Source organism: Rhinolophus hipposideros, assembly GCF_964194185.1.
Source record: "Rhinolophus hipposideros genome assembly, chromosome: 1".
NCBI lineage: Eukaryota > Metazoa > Chordata > Mammalia > Chiroptera > Rhinolophidae > Rhinolophus > Rhinolophus hipposideros.
Window position 1 is genome coordinate 87,187,092 of NC_138047.1, and position 27,977 is coordinate 87,215,068.

Below are 27,977 nucleotides of genomic sequence, written 5' to 3' on the forward strand. Positions count from 1 at the left end.
TTCTGGGCAAAATGATATAAATATCCATTTAGATTACTATGTTGTATATTTTAATATTAAATATTTAATGATACATATAATTAATATATTTAATTAGAAATATATCAATTTTATGCAAAAACAAATAATATACATTTCCACTTTTCTGTAATTTAGTTTTGTCCTTATATTTACATAAAAGTCTGTGAACTTCAGGTTTTTAAGATACTAGCAAAATGAGTTCATTTTTAAACAAATATCTTAGCAAAGTTAAAGGCTCAAATATCATTTTTAGCAAATCAGTTTTCTATACTTTTTATAGAAATAACATATATTGCTTCAGACAATGCAATAATTTACATGAAAATGTTCTATGCCCCTATTTAAAGTAGATATATTAAAACAATATTGCCATTATCAAATCCATAAGTATAAATTTATCAAGTAATAAAAGATGTCAAATATGTATCCATTCACATCTAATAGAATCTAAGCAACACAAATATCTTTGACTTTTACTTATGTGCCTTAAAAGATAAGAACTGTAAACATCTGTAAACCATAAAGAGACATGATAAAATGGTTTTCGTTTCATTTGACATTCTATAAATAGGGCTCTGTAATAAGCCCTCTATGTAACATAAAGGAAAAAGGCATATGATTATTTGGATATTTTGGTAGAATTAACTAAAGGTTACATGAGAAATGAGTTAATGGACTGAAGTTTATAGCTGTGTGTATAACTGTCAAATCTTTCTGTAAATTACCTTTCTCTTCTGCTGGCTGGAATGCAAAAAATCCAATAAACTGTTAATAAAAATGGAAAGGTCATATGTAAATATCAAAGATCTTGAAAATGAACCAGAAAAGATGATAGTTTGCTGAAAAATATCATTTCATATTCTGTTTCATCGTATTCTGTGTGATTTTGGTTGCAAAGTGTGTTTCTAAGGGGGGGTGGTGGAAATGAGTAGGAAAAGTTTCTATTAAAAAGAGATTAGTTTCCCATCTGAAAAGAGGAGTTTGAGTACTAATTGGCTGTTGGTTTCTGCAACTTCAGAAGAATTGCAAACAATTAAACGCTTTGATATTTTCTCTGATTAAGCAAACTCGTAATAGGGCCTCATGGAATTATTCCAGAAACACTGAGAGAACACAATCTGTGTAGGGTGTGTGGATGTGATAGAAGGTTCATTGCTTAGGGCCTGGGAGGCTCATCTGCTGTCTGCAGCCAGACACCTCACATCCAGCATTTCCTGGCCTGGTCTCAAGCTTACAAAGCATTATGGCCTGAAGGAATGGGAGCACCAGAAACTTCTCTGCCTCCTCCATTTATCCAGGGACAGAATAGTCCTTTTTAAAGCCAGTTCGAAAAGTTGTAGCCTCATCAAGGGAATGCATTTAGGCTGAGAGAGAAGTCCAGTTTGAACTCATGCTGCTTTTCATGAAGCCATGCATGGTGCCTCTTGATCATCTGTGTTTGTATTTGAAGGGATTTTTCTGGTGCCTGAAAAAAATGGTCGGGCTACGTATGGGTTTGGACCCCTGAATAGGTCGTTGAAATAACAATTATCTTCCCCTTTTCCTTCTCTACTTTACATTAGCCGTGTCTAAACTCTGAAATTATTATACAGGATCAACATAAAAATCAAGTTTCACCAAGAATATGAAGTTTATAATAAGTAGCATTGATTGCTCGTGATGTCTTTTAACTGAAAGGACAATTAATCCTGTATGATTTAGGCATTCTTTAAATGTTCTAAATTACGTACTAAAAGCAATGAATGAATGGATACATTTATTTAGGCCAATGTATCACGTTTTCCTTAAATGATCTAAATTATTCACCAAAAGCAGTGAATGTATGAGTGAATTTATTTCACTGGAAACATAACGATAAAAATGAGATTTCCAAGTAAATTTGTTATGTTCGTATTTGACATAAGTTTGCTTTTTTCATTAACTAAAACCTGGAAATTGTGCTTGAATAACAGTGCAGGAAACCCAAAATGGGTTTAAATATATACTAGAATGGGATTTTTAATTTCCAGAGGAGTTCCTTCCAGAATACATTATTTAGCATATTTAAATAACATTGGCTTAAGGTCAGATTTAAACTAAAAGCCCTTTCAATTTAAACCTTTCTGATTCCTTGTGATCACTTTTCAATTAGACAATGAAAAACAATTTAGTGGATACTTAGCTTAATTGGTTTGCTTCTACATTTTGACCTCCAGGGATCCACTTATGTATTCTATGCAATATGCTTGTGCAATTATCTTCCTCTTTAGAATGCACGTTTCCCAGGATTTTGTACAAACTGTCTGATTCAATCACTGTTAAGTACTTTTTACTCCTTTTTCCTTTTAGGAGTTTTTGGGTTCAGGCATTGCTTCTAAATTCTGAGACTAAAAGAAAACGAACTTCTTATTAATAGGAAAGAACAGACCTGAATCAATAAATGATGCTGTAGTTTATCTGCATAGTTACACTACACAATTTAAATGGAAAATTATTAAAACATTAAACAAAATTAAAGAATAAGAAGTTGTTAAATAATTAGTTAATTAAATATACTGATACCCAATCCAACTTTGAGGAGTTAAACATTTTGTAGTGATGGAGTACATTTCTGTTTATGTCTGTGTTTGTGTTTGAGTGTGTATATCTCTTGAGGGGCCAGATTCTTTTGTCTAAAGTCCATATAATAATCCAATAAACTCCAGTAACTTTTATGTTTGATAGGTTACCAATGTATACCTAATTGTATGAAATGAAATAAATTACATTAAGTCCCATGCAACTAAGTATATGAAAAAAAAATCTCAAATATAGGTGAAATGAAAATAAAATCACTTTCGTGTGAATCTGGTCTTAATTGTCCAAAAGCTTTCAGGATGAGAGAATAGATTTGGTATTGCTAAAAGGAGTGTTCTGAGTGTTATGTTTTCTTACTATAGTCGGAATCAGGACGGTAAGTGGCATCTCACATTGAAAAACATAATTTTCAAAAACCTGATGTTTATTAAGGCTTTACTATTTAAGGTCGTTTTACCTCACTTGCATCAACCTCATTCATTCATTCACATGTTCAAGTGCTGAGAAGGTAAAGAGATAACCTGTCTTCTAAAGGAATATGCAGTGCTGTAAAGGAGATAAGAGGTCTCCTTTACAGAAGAAATAATAATGATATAGTGTGATACGTCTACTCTACAAGACCCATAAGCTATTTAAAAAAAAGTTAAAGCTTAGCCTGAAAGTTAGACAGGGTTAACAATTTGTCCCTATTTTATAGATATATACATTGAGCCCTGTACCTCCGCACATCGTTAGCGGGAATTTCAGAAAATAGATTAGCCATTAACTTTCATGGACCTTAGTTTTTCCACGTGTAGAAGGAAGTGCTTGGTTTAAATTCTAAATTTTCCTTAAATTTACCCTTTTATCATTTCATTACTTGTTCGAGATCACACAGCTGGTAAATTTTTGAAATCAGAACTTCTGCCTTTTAGGATACTGTGCTCATCATTTATCTTCTATTTGTCTTCCCAAATGCACTCAGTCCCTTCCTTAGTCCTAACTGTTCCTGCAGTTAGCCTTATCAAACCACCCATTGTTTCCTAATTGCATCACCTCAGATTAATTTTCCCCAGATTTATGATTATTTGGCATGCATTATAATATTTAATGTCTCTGTAACTATATGTTAATTAATATCTACATTATGAGTTTACATAGTTCTTTCTTGTTACATTAATTTATCTATATGGTATACTTATGATTCATTTACTTGTGTTCACTCTATGTTTGTTTATTCACTAGGCTACTTAAAGTCAGACTATATTACACTTAGCACTCCCCAGGTTCTAGAATATAATGAACCTGGGTTCAAATCTCAATAGAGCCCCTTACAAGTAGTATAAGCTTGGGGAAAAGTTGATTAATGTGTATATAGTTGCTTAACTTTTATATTTAATACACAAAATCAGAACTACAGAGATGAATAGTCCAATATATTTATACTAGAAAAAAAACTTAACCTTGTTGACTGCATAATGACTTTTATTTGGTACCATTATTATAGTCCTCGGAGTTATGCTTCTAGCACCAGAGTTCTCAATATATTTTTTTTCCATTTCTGGCTTTTCTAATTGCATATCCTCAGTGTTTTTTCCTATAAGAAATATACAAAGTTTGAACTACGCGAATTAATATGGTTTGGGGGAAAGATCCCTTTTTGTAATATGCAAATACTATCAGTATTCTAGAATATTTTTATTTATTTATTTATTTATTTATTTATTTATTTATTTATTTATTTATTTATTTTAAAGATTTTATTGGGAAGGGGAACAGGACTTTATTGGGGAACAGTGTGTACTTCTGGGACTTTTCCAAGTCAAGTTGTTGTCCTTTCAATCTTAGTTGTGGAGGGTGCAGCTCAGCTCCAGGTCCAGTTTCCATTGTTAGTTGCAGGGGGCACAGTTCCCCATCCCTTGCGGGAGTCAAGGAGTCGAACCGGCAACCTTGTGGTTGAGAGCCCGTGCTCCAACCAACTGAGCCATCTGTCCACCCGAGGGCTGAGTGGCAGCTCATTGACTTCATTGTAGTTACTGTGGGCTCACTGGCCCATGTGGGAATTGAACCCTTAGCCCCATTGTCCAGAGCTCACGCTGTAACCAACTGAGCCACCCCTCTGCTCCTCTAGGATAATTTCAGTTCTGTCTGGAACCACTTTCTCCTATCTCCTGAGCTCACACTAGTACTCCTAGTCTTTAGCTGTTTTGATATTGGAAGAATTATCAGAAATATGGGAAAATATGCACGGTTTGTAGGTAAAAAATAAGCTAACAATGCAAGGCCCATGCATTTTTCACTTACCTTCTCTTAGATTCTGTTGCAACCCAGGTCAAAACACTTCCCCCTCCATACTTACATCAATCATTTGATTGAATCATTTGACTAAAGCACTTCAGTCAGATGATAGAAAATTGATTCTAGTATTTCTGAAGGTTTGGTTTAGGATAAGTGTACCTGAATATTTTAAAATTAATTGCTGACATTATAGACGAAAGCAGGAGAGAAGAATGTGGCTGTAAAGTTTTTCTTCTCCTTATTGTTTCAGTGTAACACAATAACATATGAGCTTTTTTGTGTTGAAGTAGAAATATTCAAATCATAACACCAATAGCAGAAATGTACTCTTCCTTTCAGATTTAGATCACTAGCATTACATGCTTTGAAAAATAGAGATGACACAAAACAAACAAAACTGTTGATTAAAACAAACAAATAAACAAACAACAACAAAAAACATAGAATCTAGGGACAGTAAGAAGAAAAGATAAAATTACAGTGACATGCCGAAGTCAAACTGCATCCTACATATTCATGGCTATGCCATTTCTAAACTATAGTAGCACTCCTGAGGCAGAGCAATTGTTATAGCAAGACAAAGAGATGAGTGGAAATGTCATTGTATTTTTGCTCTAGATATTAAAAGAATTGTTATGTATGTTTATATAAATCCTCTTTGACATTCTAGAAGCAGACTCTCTTAACCCCAGAAATTACCTCAGATCTTGTTTTAGAGATGAGGTCCATGTTTGCATAGCCAGATTGTCTTGGTGATAAGAATAATATAAACTTTTCTCTATTGTCTGTTCTGCCTTATACCAACTGCTAAAGGCTCAATGACTATGGATTTACCTATTGTTCTTTTGGCTCAGCTGCAGGCTGGGATTTCTAGTCATGGAGCCTGCAAGAGAGAATCCATAATGAAATCCTCCTCTCATTCTCATGGCGTTAAATTGGGGGAAGATGGACTATTCCTATTATTATTACTTGTATGGACAAGAGCTTTGAAATTGCAAAGGAAATTAGATATTTTTTTTACTAGTTGACAGAAAATAAAGCAACTACTGTTTTCTGCATTTCAACAAATTCAGTGGGATGAGTAAAAACATGTATCTAATTTTTTCAGGATTACTGAGAATTTACCACACACTTTTATCAAATTACACAAATTGTAAGATGCAAACCAGAACTTTGGTTACATATCCTTACTTACTTACATGTATGAGGACAGAGGTGAGCACACAAGGGTGAAAAAAGGTTGATGTGAAGTAGCACTTACGGCTGACAGAGCAAAACAGCAATTAGTATACTGTAGTAGGCAGATTTGGGTAGCTTTGAATTTGTCCAGTGCTCTAGAAGCATGAACCTACATAGAAACAGAAAGACTACCTTAAGAGCATTCTTGGTGTACTCTAGGTGAAGGACAGTGAGATTCTAATAAGAACTACCATATCATAGAGTTGACCTTGACCCTCCTGTGCGCTAATATATCCCCAGGGAGCCTTTCGGACTGCTATCGTGGCACTTATGCTATTCCATCAATATGTTCTCTTGTTTCCCTTAATTGACAGCCAACTGAATTAGGACATATACTGTGGTGTTAATATTTGATGGCTTGGTATAGGTTTAATCCTTAATACATAAAAGGCAGGCAAAATATATATGGTAAATGAAGAGTACTACCATTTTCATTCTATTTTCTACCCAATGAATGTTTAGTCTACATGTTAATGAAAACAGCATTTTTAAAAAGAATGGTATCAACACAGGTGAATTTTCTTCCAGAAATAATTTTTGAAGCACCTTATTAACCAATTTTAATCTGTAATCAATTTTCCAGGTAGTTAAACTTTTTCACTTTGCCCTTTTCTTTAACTTTCTTTATGGGAACAGTGGCTTTAATTGCACAGTCAGAAAAAAAACAATTTAATGTTATTATCATATATTTAATTATTTACCAATTATACTCCTTGGCTGTTCTTAGGTTTCCTTTTGGGTTATAATTATGTGCCATTTTCCCCAGCCGAAATTTGTCAAGAATATCTATTGATCGATCGATCAATCGATCGATCGATAGATAGATAGATTTAATTAAAATTTATTGGGGTGACAATGGTTAGTAAAATTGCATAGGTTTCAAGTGTACAATTCTGTAATATATCGTCTATATGTCACATTGTGTGTTCACTATCCAGAGTCGGTTCTCCTTCCATCACCATATAGTTTACCCCACTTACCCTCTTCTACCAAGAATATATATATATTTTTGATGGTATCAGTTCTTAACATTGGAAAAAAATCAGTGTCCACTGATGTTTTCACAAATTTACATTTTATTTGGGATCAGACACAATTATCCACTAAAATAAAGTTACTTTCCTGGCATTTCTTTTCTAAAGTTTGTCTTAATAATAACACTTTTAGATAACTGAAAACATTCTTCATATCTTTTTCAGAGCATGGAACTGCCAGGCATCCAGTCACATAAACAAGAAAAATAAACATCATCCTTTCTACTTCTATCTCAAATTCCCGTATCTAATCCATCACTAAAGCTCTTGGACTTTAAAGTATATTGTGAGCCCACCCTTTATAGCTACACCTTTGCCACATAAGCACCCATAATGTTTTGGCTAAAGTACCGTAATAGCCCACTATTTTGATCCCTTGCTCTCATCCATTCCAGTCACTTTATACTGAACTCAAAGTCATTTTTCCCCTCAAAATTTAAATTGATTATCCTACAATTTAACACACTTCAAAGATTCTGAAATGTCAGTGGGTATCAATCATATCTGAACTGCTATGCAGTATGGAATATGAAGAAAAAAGCCTAAATTGCATTATTGAGTTTTATATAAAAATACTGTTAAGGATAATTCTCACTATTTGTTGTAAAGTTATTTGATGACTCAAGAGATAATTTTGTTTTTGGATTCAATATTAATAATGATTGTGTATGTATGCTTATGAGGGGGAAAACAAAGTTTTGCCACCCCAATATATGTCTTTTGGTATATTGATTTTAAGCTGGTTATTGAAAATCCAAAGACTCAGAGGTAAACTTTGACCATTCCCCAGTTACCAGCTGACCCAAGGGAGGGAAGCAGCCTTGCCTTACTTTGTGTGAAGACGTTTATTTCTATGGGTAGAATTTCCTCCCCCTCTCTCTTCTCTTCTCTTTCTTTCTTCCCCTGGAGTGCCTAGTCCTCCCTTTAACAATGCATTCCTTTGAGTTAGGAGCATGTGTAAACACATCCCTTAGGGGTGTGTGTAAACCTGGAATCCTGTTGGGCCAGTAAGGTATTAGTGGTCCTGACAAACAATAAACCCTGACAAACTGGGTGTCTTCCTCCTTTCTCTGGCTCTTAACAATGCATTTCTTTGATTTAGCGGTATGTGTAAGACTGGAATTCTGCTGGGCAGCTGCCAGCGTTCTTGACCCAAGAAGGAGCTGCAGCAAGAGACTTTCTAACCAGGGCAATGTCTCTTCTTCTTTGGCTCATTTTACCTGCCCTATCGACATGGTTGCTCTTTCTCACTTACCTATAAATTCCCTCCTTTCTCTTTGAAATCCCAGACCCCTGCCTCCCTCTTCTTAGTCCAAATGGCATATAAGCCTCAATGTCCAATGCCTCCTTGAGTCTCATATTTTCATGGCACCTCTGTACGACTATGGACATCCATAATGAATTTTGAACATTTTCTCCTGATAATCTTTTTTCATGTTAATTTGATTATTAGGCCACCTAGAAGAACATAAAAGGTAGGAGGAAAGTTATTGTTTTGACTCCCCCACTTTTATATAGTAGTCTTTCTTACTAAATTTTGAGTTCAGGTATGACAATTATTGTTAACACAAGGATGAAACATAAATGACACAATATATATCTGTTGTCATGTATTTCTTCTGTGACCTACACCAGTGTCAAAAAAAAAAATGATCAGTTTTTATGGATTCTTCCTCTCTGACTATAAATATCTATCATTATTGCCTTAATATTTCTTTACTATTATTTTAATATTTTAAAAAATTGTGTTTATATCATTTCTAATTCTTAATATTGTTAATTAGTATATCTTTTTTTTTTAATGATCCATCTGGCTATAGGTTTGTTAAATTTTTTAGATCTCCACAAAGAACCAGTTTTTAGTTTTATTTTTTTTCTATTAGTTCACTGATGTTTAATTAAAATTGGTATTGATTTAATCATAGACTCACATGCAATTCTAACAAATAATAGAATCACCCTCCATCTGTGTAGGACCAAGAACATTTCTCCACTAAGTATTCACTGTGGTAGCAACATCCCTAGTGACTTTCTAGTCTCTGGCAGCAGGAGGGGTGTATCAGGCTTATGAAGACAAAGAGACTTTCAGGACCAGGCTGTTTGTTGTAGGATTCTCCCTTCCTCTGGGTGAAGAAGAACACTTCCCAGGTAGGGCACTTATTACCATGGGATAACTCTATTGGGACCCCACAGCTATTGCACTGTTTGTGGGTAGAGGAGGAATGAGTCTACTTTGATGGCCCTCTGTTGATAGTTTGGGAGTTGGGAAACATTGGATCAGTATCCTCTTCCATTGGGTGGAAAGACTTAAAATTCTCTAGCATTGTGTATCCTTCAGGTCATGGGATCCCAAACCAGTTTGTGTTCTTCTTTTTATCCTTCAGAGTTCTACTTTGGTTGTCTTTTTTCATTATTCCAGGGTTTGTAATTTTATTTAGTGGAGAGAAGCAAGGAGAAATGTACCTACGTCATCTCTCTGTACTAAAAGTTTCTATTCATTGATTTTTGCTGCAAACTTTATTATTTCTTTCTTCTGCTTACCTTAATAATATCTGTCTTCTTTAGTTCCTTAAAGTGGAAGCTGATTCCTGGATTTGAGACCTTTCACACAAAATGCAAAGATAAATGTAAATTCAATGAAAGTTGTGAAATCTAAAATTCAAAATCCACTTCCCAGCAGTAGATTTTGAAAGTGTAGTTGATACTTAGGAAATATATGCAGCTGTTGTTTGAATTCATAGTCATATTTAAGAAAAAGAACCCAAAACATTGTATTGTTGTTAGAGAAGTCCGAATGATTCTTTTAAAGCATGGTTAGATCACATTGTTTCTCTGTTCAAAATACTGAAGTGTCATCTCACTCAGAGTATAAGTTAAATACCATGCACTGGCCTAACATTCTAAAGATATGCACTCTATCCCCCATTCTTTTCTCTGAACTCATTTGAGATCACTTTCCTGTCACAAGGTTTGCTATGATCATACTAACATGCTTGATGTTCCTCAAATACACTGAACCACCTGTCTGCAGAGAACTTTGCATTTCATGTTTCTATGCCTGGAATTCCCTGCCGCCAGATAGCTGCATGACTCTCAACTTCACTTTTTTCAGGCTTCTGCTCAAATGTCTTTTTATCAATGTGGCTTTCCTTGATGACTCTATTTAAAATAGTAACGACCCAGCCTAGTAATATTTATCCCTCCTATATGCTTTATTTTTTCTCCAGTAAACTTATTAAAATTAAAAATACTATACATGTCACTTCATTTGTTTGATGACTATTTCTCTATGACAGAATATAAGCTCATGTAAAGCAGGATTTTTTTCTTTTTCTTTTTTTTTTTTCCCTCTTTGGACCACTGCTCTCTCTTCCACGTAGAATGTAACATATTCAATTTGACAAAAGGAAGGAAGGAAAAAAGGCAGGAAAGAATAAATGAAGGAAGGGGAAAAAGGTGGGAGGGAGTGAAAAAGGGAATAAAAATAAAAAAGAAGGAATACAGGACCAAAGGAAGGAAGAAATAAAGGATGGACATTGAGATCGCAAATAAGGAGATAAACAAATATACACTTTCAGATCGAAAGCTTGTTATCTTTGGGCCTACATTTTGAAACTTGTTGTCATACTGTTTGTGAATATGTTTAGAACTTTCACAGGCTTCCCTTTTATCCTCTCAACTAGAGGAGAATAGGGGGTCAGGTGAGCACTGCCGTGGATGCTTTGTCTGTTTGATTAGCTTCCCTGAAAACAGACTGAAATGAAGACTTCCACGAAGATGGTTTGCTAAGGAGGGACACAGGAAGTATGCTTGTAGGAAATTAAGGCAGAAAACATTGGGCAGAGACTGTCCATCGATGCAGTATCAAGTGAGGCCTCAGCCAATCCCAACAGGAAGTTCTGGAGCTATGATATTTCTTCAAAGTCCATGGGGCTGACCCCATGCATTCCCCATCCAGGTACTGGCCACATGTTGACTCTGGGGAGAGGGAGGGGATAGCCTTGGGTTCCGCAGCAACCCAAGGATGAGTACAACTCCGAGTGGCTAAATTAAAATTTATCGGCAGCCGATACTCCCTTCGTGTAAGGGATGGGTATGTCAACCCTGCTGAGAATATTGCGGCAGAGCAACACAATGTCCATTCCGTTGTGTGTGTTTTTTCCAGCTTATTGAGCTATAATTGACACATAAAAATTGTCAGTTTAAAGTTTACACTTAAGTTTGCACTTGCATGTGTCCTTAAAGCTGACGTGAGTCTCTTGTAGGCAGTGTATCTTTGAGTCTTGTTATTTATCCATTCAGTCACAAATATGGTTTAATTATTAAGTACACGATCATAGTTGTAAAACATCATGCTAGCTGCGTTTTGTAGAATGAGTTGAAGAAGATCAAAACTAGAAATATGAAGTGCATAGGCAGGTGACAGGTAATCGTGGCTTGCTTGGCAATGGTAGTAGAGGAAATAGATTTTATTGGATGAAATCCAGAGAGTTTTGGAGTTAGAGACACAATTAATTGCTAACAGAGTGATGTGAGAGTAAGAGAAATAATTATCCAAGACTAAACATACATTTAAGGGCTTGAGAAATTATATGGCTCACGGTGGAATTTCTGAAGGAAGATAACATTCTCAGATTGGGAGAGGTGAAGATGGTGGGAAATAATAAGCCTTTGGGGTCCATGTTATATTTGAGATAACTGCTAAATATCTAAAATAAGATAGCAAGTTGGCATTTGAATATGAATATCATGAAATTTGTAGAAAATTCAATCAGTGTTGAAGATTCAGAATAGAATTATAGATTATGGTTGTGTTTAAATCCAAGAACTTGAATGCATGCTTGCTGGAGAGCATATAGATACAATAATGAGAGGAAACCCAAAATTCATCCAAAGTTCTAAGTCAAGAGTGAGGGAGGAACTAACAATACAGAAAGGAAAGGAGCTGTTCAGTGAGGTATAAAAACCCATGAAGTGGGGCGGCCAGATAACTCAATTGGTTAGAGCACGAGCTCTTAAGGACAAGGTTACCATTTCAATTCCCACATGGATGGTGGGCTGTGCCCCCTGCAACTAAAGACTGAAAACGGCAACTGGGCTTGGAGCTGAGCTGTGCCCTCCACAACTGGATTGAAGGACAACGACTTAGAGATGATGGGCCCTGGAGAAACACAGTGTTCCTCAATATTCCCCAATAAAATTTTAAAAAGAAAAACAAAGAAATAATAATAATAAAATCCCATGAAGTACAAAATAAAAGAAAGGAAAAAAAAGGAGAAAGTTAGTTATCAATTTCCCATACTATGCCTAAGTTAAAAAAAAAAAATTGTGAGATAACTAACCATTGTGTTTAGAAAGCTAGAAATAAGGGTTACCATTAAAAAGAAAAACTTCAATGGAATTGTAGGGAGAAATAGTAGAAAACTGTCATTGAGGCAAGAGAATAGTTATTTAGAAATAACAATGGGACACTGAAAATTGAATCTACCCAAACCCAAGGCCCTGAGGTACAGAAGTGCCAGGGGGAAAAAAATACAGCTTTCACATCAAATAGCTTCAAGGAAACCTGTCATTAGAAGAAAGCCAACAGTGAAGTTACAATACAAGGTAAAGATGGCAAGAACATATAAAAAATGAATATATGGACACATTTGTTTATAAGAAAGTAAGTTTAGAAGAGGAAATTATGGGAATTTCTATCAGATTATTGGCTATAGAGGATAGTGTGCCAATGAGTGGCTGGGCTGGGTCTATTTTTGTTACTATCGTGTGAGTCAAACAGATGTGTGAGTCATTATAGAGTTCTATAGAATTATAGGAAATACATAAGGAAGGTATCCTAGAAAATTCACAAATAGGAGTTTATGTTATAGATATTGATTACAGAATTATATTTAAAATTATACTGAGTTGGATGTATGGCTTTATCAGCGATTCACTCTCATAAGAAGACTGACCTTTGAGTTTCTTTAGTCTGTATCTCTTTATGCTTAAAAAAGAAACAACAATGTGTCTATGCAAGGAAACTTAAAACCTGAATCTAATTATTTCAATGAGAGAAAATTTTACACAGGGAATTGGTTACATAGGTGACTGAAGACCAAAGAAACTGGATTCATGAGAAAGTAAACAGAGATTAGAAACAACAGGAAACGCTACCAGTCCTTAGACTGAAGGGACACATAAAAGAAGCGACGTTGTGAGAGCCCTGTAGCTGGTGCCTTATACCAAGAGCTAAACCTCAGCAGGAGCTGAGGCACTCAGGGAAGAGATGTTTTGTAGGAGAGCGAATAATGAATAGGAAAGGAGAAAAGACAAAAAAAAAAAAAAAAAAGTGAGTGGATGCCAGTGAGGCCACTGGAAGAAGACAAAGAAAGTTTAGAAGCAGTCTTACTTCTTTCCTGAGCTTAACTTACTCTTGTATTCTTCTTGTGATCCCTACCATGATCAGAGGGCAAAGGCACTTGGAAAATTCTGTTCCTACCATACTAAGTAAGGAAAGCAAGAAAAGGAAGTGTTAGTTCCTGCATCTAACAGGAAATAGACTGATTCCTGCCTTGCATTTTTAGATAATAGTATTCAAATTAATCTCTCAAATATATCTTGCTAAATAATATAAGATGATGACAAAACATTTATAATTTTATTATGACTATGGAACAACTTGGCTGAAACTGCAAATGGTTGGATTCATTTGGAAGTGTTGTCCGTTAATTAATATATTTATGTCAATCAGTACAGACAATTCTATGACTAAATCTTCATTCCCTCATTTGGTTCACACATTACAAGAAAAAAAAAAACATCCATTCTTCTTATCTGATTTGGAGAGAATGATATTAAAATGGTAGAGTAGTGAGTAGAGCTCACTGACTTTTAAAAGCACAGGAAGATACTGATTGAGCAATATGTCTAGCCTCACATCAGTATTGTGTGCCATTTTTAGTTTGAAATTACCCATTTCATTCTGCTACAGGAAAATGATGTTATACAATTTAAGTTATAGCAATCAAAAATTAATATGTTTCATTTAATTCAAATGCACTGAAAGCATTGTCACTGAAATCGTGTTTCCCCATCAAAAAGGAACACTTTATTTTGTTTTTTCTCTAATAATGACATAGGATAAGTTAAAATAACTCTAGTATGTTTGACCAATAATTTCCTGTTTGAAGATTGAGTTTCAGTTCATTTTTTTTCCATAAGATGGTACATCTGTTTGAAAATAGAAGGGGGAAATGTCTTCAGACGAACCCCATCACAGATACTTACTTCTGATTAATGTTTTTTATATTAGTGGATAGTTCTTCACTTATAAACTCCGTGGTTCTTTTGGCAAATCAAATGTTATTTTTTCGATTATTGAACAAATAATAAATTAGACTGGTAGAGGAAAGTAGCAGAAACCATATCAACTACTAAACTAAAATGCACCTCAGCTTTTAGCACCTTCTTCGGCTTACCTAATTGGAGTTTTCCAGGCAAACACAAGGTGGGCCTGGTGTGAGCTATACTTGGGTAGTCTACACAGTAGAAATACCCTCCCTATGCAAGTGCCTAGAGGTAAGAGAAAAACATGTTGTATCAGGACCTGCCAATAATTATATACAGGTAAAATGTTGAGTATTAATGGAAATGTGACAAAATATAGAGCTACAGTATTAATAAGCATTACTATTTGGTACTGTGTCCTAAAAATGATGGGATTTCATTGACTTTTTGAAAGGGAGAAACATGATCACATTTTCATTTTACAACATTCTCTCTTGTGTTGAAAAAATATTGATAGAGATATTGCATTAGATTAAAGGGAGACAGAGCACGTCAAATTATCCTTGAACATGATAGTAGTTCCCGAGATACTTAGAGGTCAGTGGGGTTAGAGAGAATTGGGATGATTTAAAAGCCATAAAGAAGAAAGCCATGACAAGTCATTCATTAGATAAGACATTTGAATTAGAAAGAAGAGTTAAATATGACTCATTAATTTCTGACTTCCTGACTTCTGATTTTTGAGTTAATTTTTAGACTTCAGTACATTAAATAAGGGTGATGGCATTTTGTTAAGTCTACATTTTTGCATAGCAATAAATTAGTCTTTACAAGAACCACCCCTGTGTACTATTTTCTACAGTAAGTTAGATGTTGAGTGATAAAATCAGAAGTGACTTTAAATGTCATCTAATTCAATATCCTAAGTGTGTTGATTTATGTGTCTGTGTGACTAGACAATAATACCCAGTTGTTTAGTGAAACATCAGTCTAGCTGTGAAAGTTTTGTTTTGTTTTGTTTGTTTTTAACATATGATTAACATTTAAGTTAGTAGTTACAGATTATCTTCCATGATGTGGGTGGGCCTCATCCAATCAGATGAAGCCCTTACAGAAAAAGACTAGGTTTTTCTGTAGAAGACTTAAAAAACCCAGACTGTAAAAAAAAACAACATTTATTTGAGCAAAAGAATTGCAATCTGAGAGACCAGATTCAGGTAGCACCTAAACTGCTCTCTGGAGAGAACTACGAAAGGTGGGGTTTGTAAAGGCAAAAACCACAGAATGTAATTCTTTCATGCAAATGAATTATTGTTGGCTAGGCTAACAGAGATTGGTTAGCTCCAGTATGCAAACCAGGGAGGCAAAAACTACAAGGAAGAAAGTAAAGTCTGTATGTGTCTGTGTACCAGTTGTTCTGGATGTTTGTGACTCTAGGATGTTTTGAACTGAGTTTACCAACAGGTGTAGTGATTTATTAATAATAGCAGCTCTGAGGCACAAAGGCCCCACTTCCCTAATAGATTCCTGACTATTTTATGTGACTCTCTTAGCAATTCTTATTTCATTTTACATTTCTAATCTATCATCTATCTATCTACCTATCTATCTATCTATCTATCTATCTGTCTGTCTGTCTGTCTGTCTGTCTGTCTGTCTGTCTGTCTGTCTGTCTATCTATCTATCTATCTATCTATTTATCTATCTATCTATATCTCTCTATCATCTATCTATCTATCTATCTATCATCTATCTATCTATCTATCATCTATCTATCTATCATCTATCTATCTATCTATCTATCTATCAATCAATCATCATCTGTCTATCTTGTTGGTTCTCTTTATCTAGAGAATCCTGACTAATATACTAACCAATGTGAAAATGTTTACTGTACCATTCCTGTCAGAATGCCTAGATATCTCTGCTTGAAGTTTTACTGTTGAAGAAGATTTTGTTTAATCAGAAGTAGTTTCCTTCTGGAGCAGTTTGGTTGTTTGAATTTATGTTTTTTTCTCTTCTTTATCTTCTCTTCTCTTTTTTTTTAAATTTTTTTGTGGGGCAAGGGATAGCTTAGGGAGTTAGGGAGTGGGAGTGAAAATTATTTCCTTCAACTTCCTTTCACTAATTCATTCTTTGTGGTGATATGAAAAGATTTCCTATTGTACCATTATTTTTCACAATGTAAAGTAGGGAAATTAATGGTTGCCCTTACTATCCATACAATGTGGGTGAAAGAGTTGATAGGAAAACATATGTTTAAATTACTTAGCATTTTTGATATTAAGTGTAATTATTATTGTCACTTTCTCTTCCAAGCCATGATTGTCCTCCCTAATAGGAAGTAACCATTACTGAGCATCTACAGTGTATGTGATACTGCTTGGTGCTATACCATGTTAGTGGTAGATAGATTTCATTCTACAAGTTAAGGTATGAAATAATTTTTATTTTTTTCTATAAATACCAAATTATATTCGAAGCACCAGTGTTTTTAATTAACAGAAACTTAATGCCTCTTGAACTACATCTTAATTCCTGAAAGCTTATGTAGTATCAAAAATGGAAAATTAGAGCTATGGGTAATGAAATGTGGTGAAGTTTTGTCCATACAGAGATGTCTGCCCTTGCTTATATTTTGCTCATTGGATCCTGCTGTTCTGTGTCAATTCTCAGTTTTGTTTTGTTTTGTTTTGTTTTGTTTTGTTTTGTTTTCCTTTAAGTGTTTTTCATGGCAATTATTCTATCAGGTGCTCTGAAATTCATCTTGCTACTTTCTTCTCTACTTCCATGTGTAAGAGAAAACTTGGTGAGGTTTCTAAGACCTTTGTGCCTACATGCATTAACAGTTTTTCATTCTGAAAGTTACGACAATTTTCCAAAGCTCTTTAGGAAGGAGATGTCTGTTCTTTCCTCTCCTGGATGCCTCAGACCTGTAAGGGGATAGTCACATTCCCAGGTCCTTCTCTGCCTTGCCTCTCACCACTAATCAACTCTACCATTGTGGAAAAGCAAGGTATGTAAATGCCCTACAGTGGGGTCCCTTATTTTGATCCCTTCCCTTTATGTTGTTTACTCCTATGGGGTAATACAGTTGATATAGATACAGAGATAAGAATGGAGATAGAAAAGAAAGAAAAATAAATGCAGGTGAACTCACCCCTTGATGTCCTCTTCTGCTCTTTATCCAATATAATTCCATAGCAAATTCTTATGATCCCTCTTTTCCTTTTTCCCTCCCTAGGACTCCCCTGTCCCATTTATGCTGTACTTTTCCAAATGAAAACCATAGTTAAATCCTAAACTCTTTCTATTTTGTATTTGCTCTTCTGTAGCTTCGCCTGGCTGGAGGGAAGACACACAATCACATGGACTTGGTCTTAGTTAATATGTGCATAGTTTTATAGTGCTGCCTGGCTTTCTAGCTACACTTTGTTATTTCACTTACTCTCCCACTATCAAGAATCACAACGTCAAACCTTTTCTTCTCTAGTCAGTCACTCAATATTTCATTGTACACTCATTCACAGCTGATAACCTTGTTTTGTATTTCATTGGGGAAATTGGAAGCAATTCCATAAACTCTTACCATCATGTCTACACACCTACTTGCAAAAATACCTACAAACACTTTCTTTGTGCATAGTTATCCATAATTCTCTCTCAAACCCATCCCTTTATTTGGGCATTAAGTCCCATACCTTCAAACGATACTGTGAATTACTATACTCCTTTTCTCCATAATCTTAATGTTGCAGGAATAATTCTTTGGTGATATAATCAAGTCTCGTGGCTTTAAATACCATCTATATATTGATGACTCCCAATTTTTTCTCCAGTGCAGTTCTATATTCTGGTATTGCTACCATTCTTGGCATTTCCACTTGTATATTTAATATATACCTCAATCTTAACATAGCCAAGGTAGAACTAGTGCTCTTTCTCCTCAAACCTGCTGTACCAATGACCATTTTTTAATTGGTTAACAACAACTCTGTCTTTCCACTTGTTTAGAACAAGCATTGTGAAGTCATGCTTGATTTTTCTCTTTGTCTTATATCCTGTGTTAAATATATTACAAGTCTTATTTTCTCAACATTCAAAATACTGTCACTTCTCATTACTATGTAACTACCACTCTGGCTACCATTATTTCTCCCTTGGATTTGTGCAGATAGCCTTCTAATAGATTCCTCTGCTTCCATATTTAGCCCCTTACAATCTGTTCTTTAGTCTTCAGCCAGAGTAAGTGAATCATGTCACTCTTCTGCTCAGCATCTCACAATGGCTCCTCATTCCACAAATGCAATGCCAAAATCATTGAAATGGTCTGTAGAGTCCTTCTAAAATTCTTCCATTAACTCTAAGGGGTTAATTCCCCATTACTCTAACTTCATCTACTTCTCATTCATCACTTACTCATCTCCAGCTCCCTTCCTATAACTAAAATATGCTAGAAATATTCCCATCTTAGTGTATTTTCTCTGAAACTTTCCTGGGGCTGAATCACTCAATTCCCAGGTGTTCACTTGGTTAATTCCATCACTCCCTTGCAATCTTGGTTCAAATATTATTTTCCCACTGAGGTCTACGTCACTTACCCTATTTAATACTACAAGTTTTCCTCCCACCTGGACCACTTTAAATCTCCTTTATCTTGCTTCCTTCTCCATTTTTAAAATATAATTTACTACATTTACTACTTTTTTTTCTTTCATCTCAGTATTAAAGGTTCAGTAGGACAGTGAGTGTACATGCTGCTTTTTTCACTAATATATCATAATTAACAAACTAACAAAAAATATATCTAGAGTGTAGAAGGTGATAAATAAATATTAATTAAGGAATGTATGAATGAATGCTAATACTTTTGCCCTAATTTTCCTAAGGGCACTTTGCTTGAAGCATAGACATCTTTTCTTCCGCCTGTAGCATCCCATCCTGATGTCATAGGGATCATTAGGTCTAACGGATTCCACGAGACATAAGATGGGGTATAAAGAAAATACTTTGAAATCATCAATTAATACATCAGATGGTATCCAGTGGTTGATTGGTTGGTTGTTTTTAATGTAGTCCTTAGAATCATCTGGAAGTTGTGTCCAGAGTCACGTTTTATATAGGATGAATAAGATTGTCAGAAAAATTAAGTAACGTACTCAAGGTCAGACAACCAGAAAGTGGCACAACTACTGTTTGAGTGGAAGCATTTTCAATGTTATTCCCTCCATTTAACACAGAGAATCATTATTACATTCTACTTTTCATTTCTTATCTCCATTCTAAATGCCCTGGCTTTTTTCGTATATTTTCTACTTTCTCATCACTCTAATCACAATTTCTAGGCTATGAATTCAGTCAATGATAACAGCCTGTGCCCCAAAATCAAAGTGCATTTATGTATCAATTTGGGTGTGTAAATATGGTAGTATGTGTCCCAGGCTTATTTCTTTCGAAGCAACACTTGTTCATTCCAGTGACATTGGTGTTGGCCTCGGCATGCCTGGCATACTTAACCATCTCTAGGATGACCAGGAGAAAATGTCACTCCATGTATTTGTTGCTGGATTGCTTGCTTGCATTTCTCCTTTGTGCTTCTCTTCTGTGCTTAATGTCTGTCTTCCTTTTATACTTATAAAAATATCCTAAGTAAGAGATTTATTAATAGGCATTAGGAAGCACAAATATTAGGTTGGTGCAAACATAATTGTGTTTAAAAGGTTAAAAATTGCAAAAAACACAATTACTTTCGCACTGAACTGATATAAAGGCAGACATTAATCAAGGCATCCAGAGTACAAACTGGAGAGATACTTGCATACATCAGACTGCGATATATTCTTCTCTAAATGCTCTGATGGATATAAATACAAATGGGGGAAATTAAGTTTTATTTGTATCTCTATTTTCCCCCTCAGTATACGTTTCTGTGTGTGTTTACCTAAAACAATTACTTTGAACTGAGTCTCTGCCTTTAAAAACAAAACTCTTACTTCTGTTTTTAAGTGTGATTTTGTAATAAAAAGATGCAGGAATTGACACACATTCTCTGAGATTTCAAAGTTTTTATTTAAATAGTATGCATAGAAATATTTCATAGTAATGTAGTTCCAATCTTTGAGAAAAACATTCTACAGAGACTGAGCACATTGTAAAGATTTTTGCAGGGTTAAGCCAGAACTATTTTAAGGACAATTTAACATTAAGCTAGAAGATGCTTTAAATAGTAGTAGCATGCCTTTTGAATTTAATGACTGCACAACTGCAATCACTAATACTTTCTCAAATTTTTTTTTCAAACAGAAAACTAAAATGAGTATTAAATACTCTAACCAGATGAAGGTTAGATGCAACTTTTGTTCCAGATAACGTTGCACTTGTTTGGTTGAGTCAAATTCAATATTATGAATGTCAGGAGGAATTTGGCATCAGTGCTGCAAATATTTTGTTTCAAAATGTGTATTTAAACAGCTGAGTCAACATAGAGGCATCTGTGAATCTTTCTACCAACAAAGGACCCGAAGTACGTCTTTCAGATATTGGTGCTAGCAAAGACCTGTCTGGCAAATCCTGGCAAGAGTATGAGTTCATCACTCTGAGGGCAATGCTTTCTATTGATCTTTGGGGAAAAATGAGGGTAAATTCAGATAATTACATAGGGATAGACATGTAAACTAGAAAGTTTTTCATGTGATCATGAAGCATCTTTTGAACTCCTTCCTTTGGCTTGGAAATTTCTCCTACTATGATTCACATCTACCAATGTGGAAGTCGAAATTTGCCTTTGTAGTCATAGACCAGAGGGGCACAAAAGTCATCTTTTCTCGAGAAGGCATTAGGAATATCCAGCTTTAGGAGGACAGCAGCATCAGGAATTTTGCTCTCCAGTACCTTGATTTATCTATGAGAGCTGTGATGTATTTGATGAGCTACCTAGTGCAGAATGGCAGCAGCAGTAGTTTCTTCCTAAATCAAGTCCCATGTTGTTCTCTGTGATTTTCCTGGTTGCATAACTTCCCATGCCCAACTTTGGCACTCTTGGGGAGTCCATGAGGTATGAAGTAGAATTTAATAAGTTAACTCTCTGATTCAATTTTTTATTTTTCTGGTCTTTTTTTTATTATTTTTGTTTTTCAATTACAGTTGACGTTCAGTATTATTTCATGTTAGTTTCAAGTGTACACCATAGTGGTTAGAGATTTATAGAGTTTATGCAGGGATTTCTCCAATTAGCTTAGTCCCCATCTGGCACTATGCATAGTTATTACCATATTATTGACTATATTCCCTATGCTGTACTTTCCATCCCCATGATTGTTTTTTAACTATCAATTTGTACTTCTTAACCCCTTTTTCACCCAGCCCCCCTTTCTGATTTAATTCTGATGTTTGTAACCAAGATCTCTGTCTGATGGAAGTAACTTCAAATTATAGCTCAACTTTTCCATGACTCTTTTAACAATCTTCTCAATTTCTTTGCCCTTCAGTTTCTGTCCCAAGTTCAGTTTCTGTCCCAACACACAGACACACACACACACACACACACACACACACACACACACACGTGCATACATGCAGAAAATTTTTCATTCAGGTTTTGGTTTCCTCTTTATCTTCATGCAGACCACTGAAAGCTGCTAGAAAAATATCACAAATCTAGGCTTGTCGGTATCATGATAAATTTATATTAATCTTATTTAGGCTCGTTTCATCATCATTTAAACATTTCCAACATTCTAAAATCTTGAAAAGGATATTTTACATTGCACCTAATTGGCATTAGCTGCATATATCCCATCTCTACATTTTATGTTATCTCAATAGGCCTTTGTCAATCTTAGCAACTTCAAAGCCTTTTTTGTTGGCCACACAATTTAGTGAAAGTATAGCCAAGCAAGGGGACATCTTGGGTTGGATGATCAGAGGGTCCGTGGTGGGACAATTTCAAGAAGCAGTGTTTGTCTTACCTGTAAAGTGGGCTGGACAAGGCTATGTTTCCAGACCCTCCAGTTAAAACAAAATTTGCATATCATATTATGGTGGTTGAAGGGAGAAAATAAAATTATATGAAGGACTGAAAAAATATTTTGCCATGTTAAAACATGAATTTTAATTGTAAAGGTTTTTTTGTTTGGTTTTTGTTTTTGTAAATAAGGTTATATCAACTTCTTTGCACACAAGTTGGTTCAAATATATAGAGATATGATTATACACAGATGTCATGTGTACCACAGAATAAAATCAATTCAAGGCCTTTGTCACTCTTAGCTCTTTTAGAACACATCCGTATCCCTTCACTTCCCTGATACATAAGTTTTGAACTTTTCCACTGTATCTCTTTCATTTTCTTCTGCATCTGAGCTCGAATTCCCAATACTAAGCTATCAAATAAAAGTTCAGAAGTTTCAATGCATCCGCATCTGGATTCTCTACCACTATAAAAATGTTTACTTTCCTCCTTTCCCATCATTTCTTCTATATTAGGGAATACTGGAAATGTTACTCTGTGACTCGCTCTTCTCTTTCACTTCCCATAGTCCATCAAACACCAGTCTTATAAACCCTACCACCACTTACATGTCTCTATAATTCATCTACTTTTTTTCTTTCTCTATATACACTATGGTAATTAATTTTGGACATCGTCACTTTTCACCTTTAATACTGCAAAAGTTCTGCCAACTGGAAAAAATGTCCATATTCTTATCCCCGTTTGATCTATTCTCCATAGGGTCGCCTTAAAAATAATTCTAAAATATTGATGAATAAATGTCTTGCCCTGTCTACATTCTTTCTAAAGCTAACATCAAAACTAAAGATATTGCTAACTACTATACCTCATTCTCCAGGTCATAACTTAAATACACTTTTTAAAATAAATGATTTATAACTTGCTACAGATAGTAGTCTTTTCTAGGCTTTCCCATAGCAACTGGCATAAAATTCCCAATTTTATTATAATTAATCCTAATTATTATTGAATGTTTTATAGTTACCTTAGTACACCGTGGGTGGCAAAAAAAAAATGTATACAAATGGACACTTTGGTCAACATTGCACAAGCAGTAGTTCACCGTAATCAGAAGTGTCTGGACCCTGGTGGTAACCACTTTGAGCACCTCTTGTAATTGCAGAAGTCAAACGTGACTTATTCATCATTTGTTATTGGTATATATTGAGTATTACAATTTTAATACAGTTTTCCTTTCTTAAAATGTCTATACTTTTTTTGGTACCCTCTGTATTGAAAGCATTATAAAAGCAGATATTCTCTTTATATTTCTCACCTTTTTTTTTTCTCACAGCCTAGCAGCATAAAACTAAATAATAGATAGTAGAATGTAATGTAATGTAGTGTTCATTTGTAATGTAGTGTTCATTCTACACAGAGGCTTATTCTTTTGGAATTTGTATATATATATATTTTTTTTTACAAATTTTTGAAGTATATTTTTGAAGTATATTTTAAGGTAAATTTCAATAAATTACACATATTAAAAGGTACAATTTGAGAAACTTAATATATATGTAGTTATCTGAGAAAGCATCACTATAGCAAGAGCTGTAGGGTAGCCTGGAGACCTGGGCTTCTGTAACCAGAACAGTTTTGCAAGGCTAGATGGAAAAGAAGGACATAGCTTCTCTGTAAGGTGACCCCTGCACCTAGCTTTTGTCCATGGAAGTCATATACACTCTGTGAGGGACCAAAAGAAGCTGTGTACTTGGGTAGGTGCTGAGCCACCTGTAAACATGATGTATCTCTTATTCTGTATCCATCTACGAAGCTAAGCAAATACAGTATTTGGTGAAAGCCCGCTGTGTATTGTGAGTTTGACAACTTGAACCTGTAATAACCACTGTACCAGGGCTGAGACCTGCAGCCAGAATCAGGCTTTCTGATAGTCCCTTTCAAGTCTTATGCCTGAGGCATAGCAACTGGAGGAGGCTGCTTGCAGAGAACACTTACTTGTTGTACAACAAGGTGAAGCTTTCCTCTCACCCATCTGAGAGCCAGTAAAGTGAGGACAAAGAGAATAAGACCACCCTTGATGAGGGCGAGAGTTACAATGAGAGTGAGAAATGAAAACAAAGAGAGCAAGATCACAGGTGCACATGACTTCTAATGTTCAGCCTTCCTCCATTTGTTTCTTCGTTTTATAACTTTTTTCCTCCATTATTTTCTTTTCCTGACTTTTTCTTGTTATTGGAGAATTTTTGTTATCTGTACTGAATCCTGCTGATTGTTTCCCAACGCTGTTATAAGCATGGGCCTCTGTTCATTGTTTCCTCAAAATTAGTTATTAGATCTAGAGGTTTCATTAAATAGGAACCAATGTATATCAAGAGAACTTCAGAAGTGGTGTTCTATTCTTACTTCATGAACTGTATAATGTCCGCTGGTCTTAACTTTTTGAAGTACTAGTAGCTATTGGGACCATTTTATCAAAAGGCTATCAGAAAGAGGACCTGCAAAAAAACAAAAGTTGAAAAATATGCATATTCTAATTATTTTTTTCCTTCTTTGTTTATTAGCTGGATTATCTATATAAAAATGAATTTCTCATTATCAACTATTTGTGTTTTGATTACCTTGAGGTACAATTTGTATAGTAAAGACAGGACAAATTACCAATTTTTTCTCTTTATTTGTCATTGTCCAAATAGTTGATTTGTCAGCCTCTACCACAATGATCAAAAATATGTTCCTAATTAACATTGTGAAATCATGCATTTAAATATGTTTCACATCTTTCAAGATATTGAAGTTATTGCTCTGAAAGTATACAAATTATCCATGATTTCTTAACGGAAAGTTACTGAAGTAAGCTTATGAGTTCTTTTTATGTGACCCTAGCAGTCTTTGTTGGTGCCAGTAATGCCTGAGGATGATCTTACACATTCTCTCCCCAACATGAAGCAGCTCTTGCTAGAAAAAAATCTTGTACCTTACATGGCAATGTTTTTTTAGAGACCAAGAGCTGTTCAGAGAAGAGTTCATGGCTATAGATGTGGCAATTGTTTCTCAGTGTTTTTAGCTAACAGAGCTAGAAAAGATGTATTTTTAAAAAATGAAATATAAGTTCAACATATTTCCCATTAACCTTCAGAATTTTTTTTCTTTTTTGTTGTTGTTAATTAAAGTTTATTGGGGTGACAATTGTTAGTAAAGTTACACAGATTTCAGGTGTACAATTCTGTGATACATCATCTATATCTCACATCAAGTGTTCACCACCTAGAGTCAGTTCTCCTTCCATCACCACATATTTGACCCCATTTACCTTCTGGTAACCACCAAACTATTGTCTGTGTCTGTGAGTTTTTGTTTCTTCATTTGTTTGTCTTGTTCTTTTGTTGTTTTCAGTTTTATACACCACATATCAGTGATACTGTGTGGTTCTCTACTTTTTCTGTCTGACTTATTTCACTTTGCATTATAATCTCAAAATCCACCCATGTTGTCACAAATGGTACTATTTTGTCTTTTCTTATGGCCAAATAGTATTCCATTGTGTTTATATACCACAGCTTCTTTGTTCATTCATCTATCAAAAGACACTTTTGTTATTACCATATGACTCAGCAATCCCTCTCCTGGGTATCTACCCAAAAAAATCTGAAAACATTTATCCATAAAGACATATGTGCTCCAGTGTTCATTGCAGCTTTATTTACTGTGGCCAAAACCTACAGAATTTTATGATTTTTAAAAATTCATTTCATTACTCTTACTCTTCAATCCTTATTCCTCCACAATAAAAAAATTAATTTGTTATAACACAAACTTAGTTACTTATCTGTTTTATCTCATACTACATGTTAAAGAGTCTCAAAATTGACACCACCATAAACAATATAATTAGTGGAAAATAATTATATTAATGTAAACATTGTTTTATTTATTTATTTAGGTATTTATTTATTTACTTATTTATTATTTATTTATTTATTCCTTAGAGCATATCCCACCAGGGTGAATAATCAAATTATCTTGCTTTAATGTTACTTGGAATAGTTCCACTATGTGTGGGTATGTCACAGGTTTATAACTGTACACAGTTGCATTTCTTTCAATTTAAATTTTTAGGAATTGCTTCTCTGCAATTTAAGTTTGTTTTATAATTATGCAAAATAATTATGTTTCCAAAGTCACATTCACAATATAATATACATTCATAGAAGGGTAGGTTTTAATCTCACCCTCTCTAATCTATTTCTTTCTTTATATGCAAGCAATTTTTAAAATGTTATGACTATCCTTCCATGATTTGTTAATAATAAAACACAGATATTTGTGCCTATAGTAGCTTCTTTAGTTAGCCCTTTTTAATTGTTCTGGACCTCAAGAAAAAGCATATGTAAATTTATATATTTCACTGTCTCTTTACCATTTTTAAATTAACAATAACTCCAAGTTAGTCCTTCTTTATAGAGTATAGATACTTTTCTTATTGCCTTTGGCAGCGACATAGTACTTTACTGTACAGGCTTTCTTATGAAGTTTGTTGCCTATTTACGTTTGGATGTTTACATACTGAATATTTATGTTTTCTCCAGTTGTTTGCTATTATAAATAAGGCCGCAACAAAAAGCCTTCTATACATATCTCTTCATGTTTTTGACAATGTATATTTGACATAAGTTCTATAAATAGAATTATTGGATAAGTAGGTAAATTTATGTATACTTGGATATTTGAAAGAAGTTTGTATTGTTGACATGTTTATTTTAAATATATGGACCAAATGTTTATACCAATATTATTAACTCTTTGCACACATAATTGAAATATGTTTTATAAACTTTGGTTAAGGGGTATTATTTTAAAGATGTTAACCATATGAAGTTTAATGCATTCCCTTTGTACTATTACATTTTTTGTTTTGTTTTGTTTGTTTGTTTTTATCATCACAGAAATACTTCTAGTTATAATGTCATTTTTAACATCTTATAGACTGTGACCTCTATTTTTATTAATTGCAGTTTTCAAAATTAGTCATTAGTTAAGTTGACTGTGGAAAGGAGCTCTTAACTTAGCCCCATTTTTTGTTATTATAATTATTTGTATTGTTCTTATTGTCATTCCTTTAATTTTGGGGAAATTAAACAAAGCTAAACTTATGTATAAAAGAACTTAAACTAAATCTATAAAGAGATTTTGCCGGAACAACATTTCACTTTAGTTTAGAATGGTATACATCAGCACACTTTTTTGCCATTTAACTCCTGTTTTCTTTGAAAATATGCCAAGTTTGCTATGTAGCACCTATAATTGAACCTAAAAAGTAGCAATGTGTAAGTGTGACTTTCTTTTGTTTTCAAAGTTTTGCTTTTATACTGAACTAATGATATCACATTTAGAAATGTTGATATAACCTCTATTGGTTAATTTGATTTCCCAAGCCTGAATTCAGGGGTGGTGGGAAGAGAATCAAAGTTAATTACAAGATATATTGGTACAGGAAGCTTTATTGTGGCCATGTTTGCAAAAGTCTACTTATGTTCCTATAGTCTTACACAATTGCAAGAAAACATGCAGTTAAAAAGATAGCATATATAGACTCTAACAATTCCTTG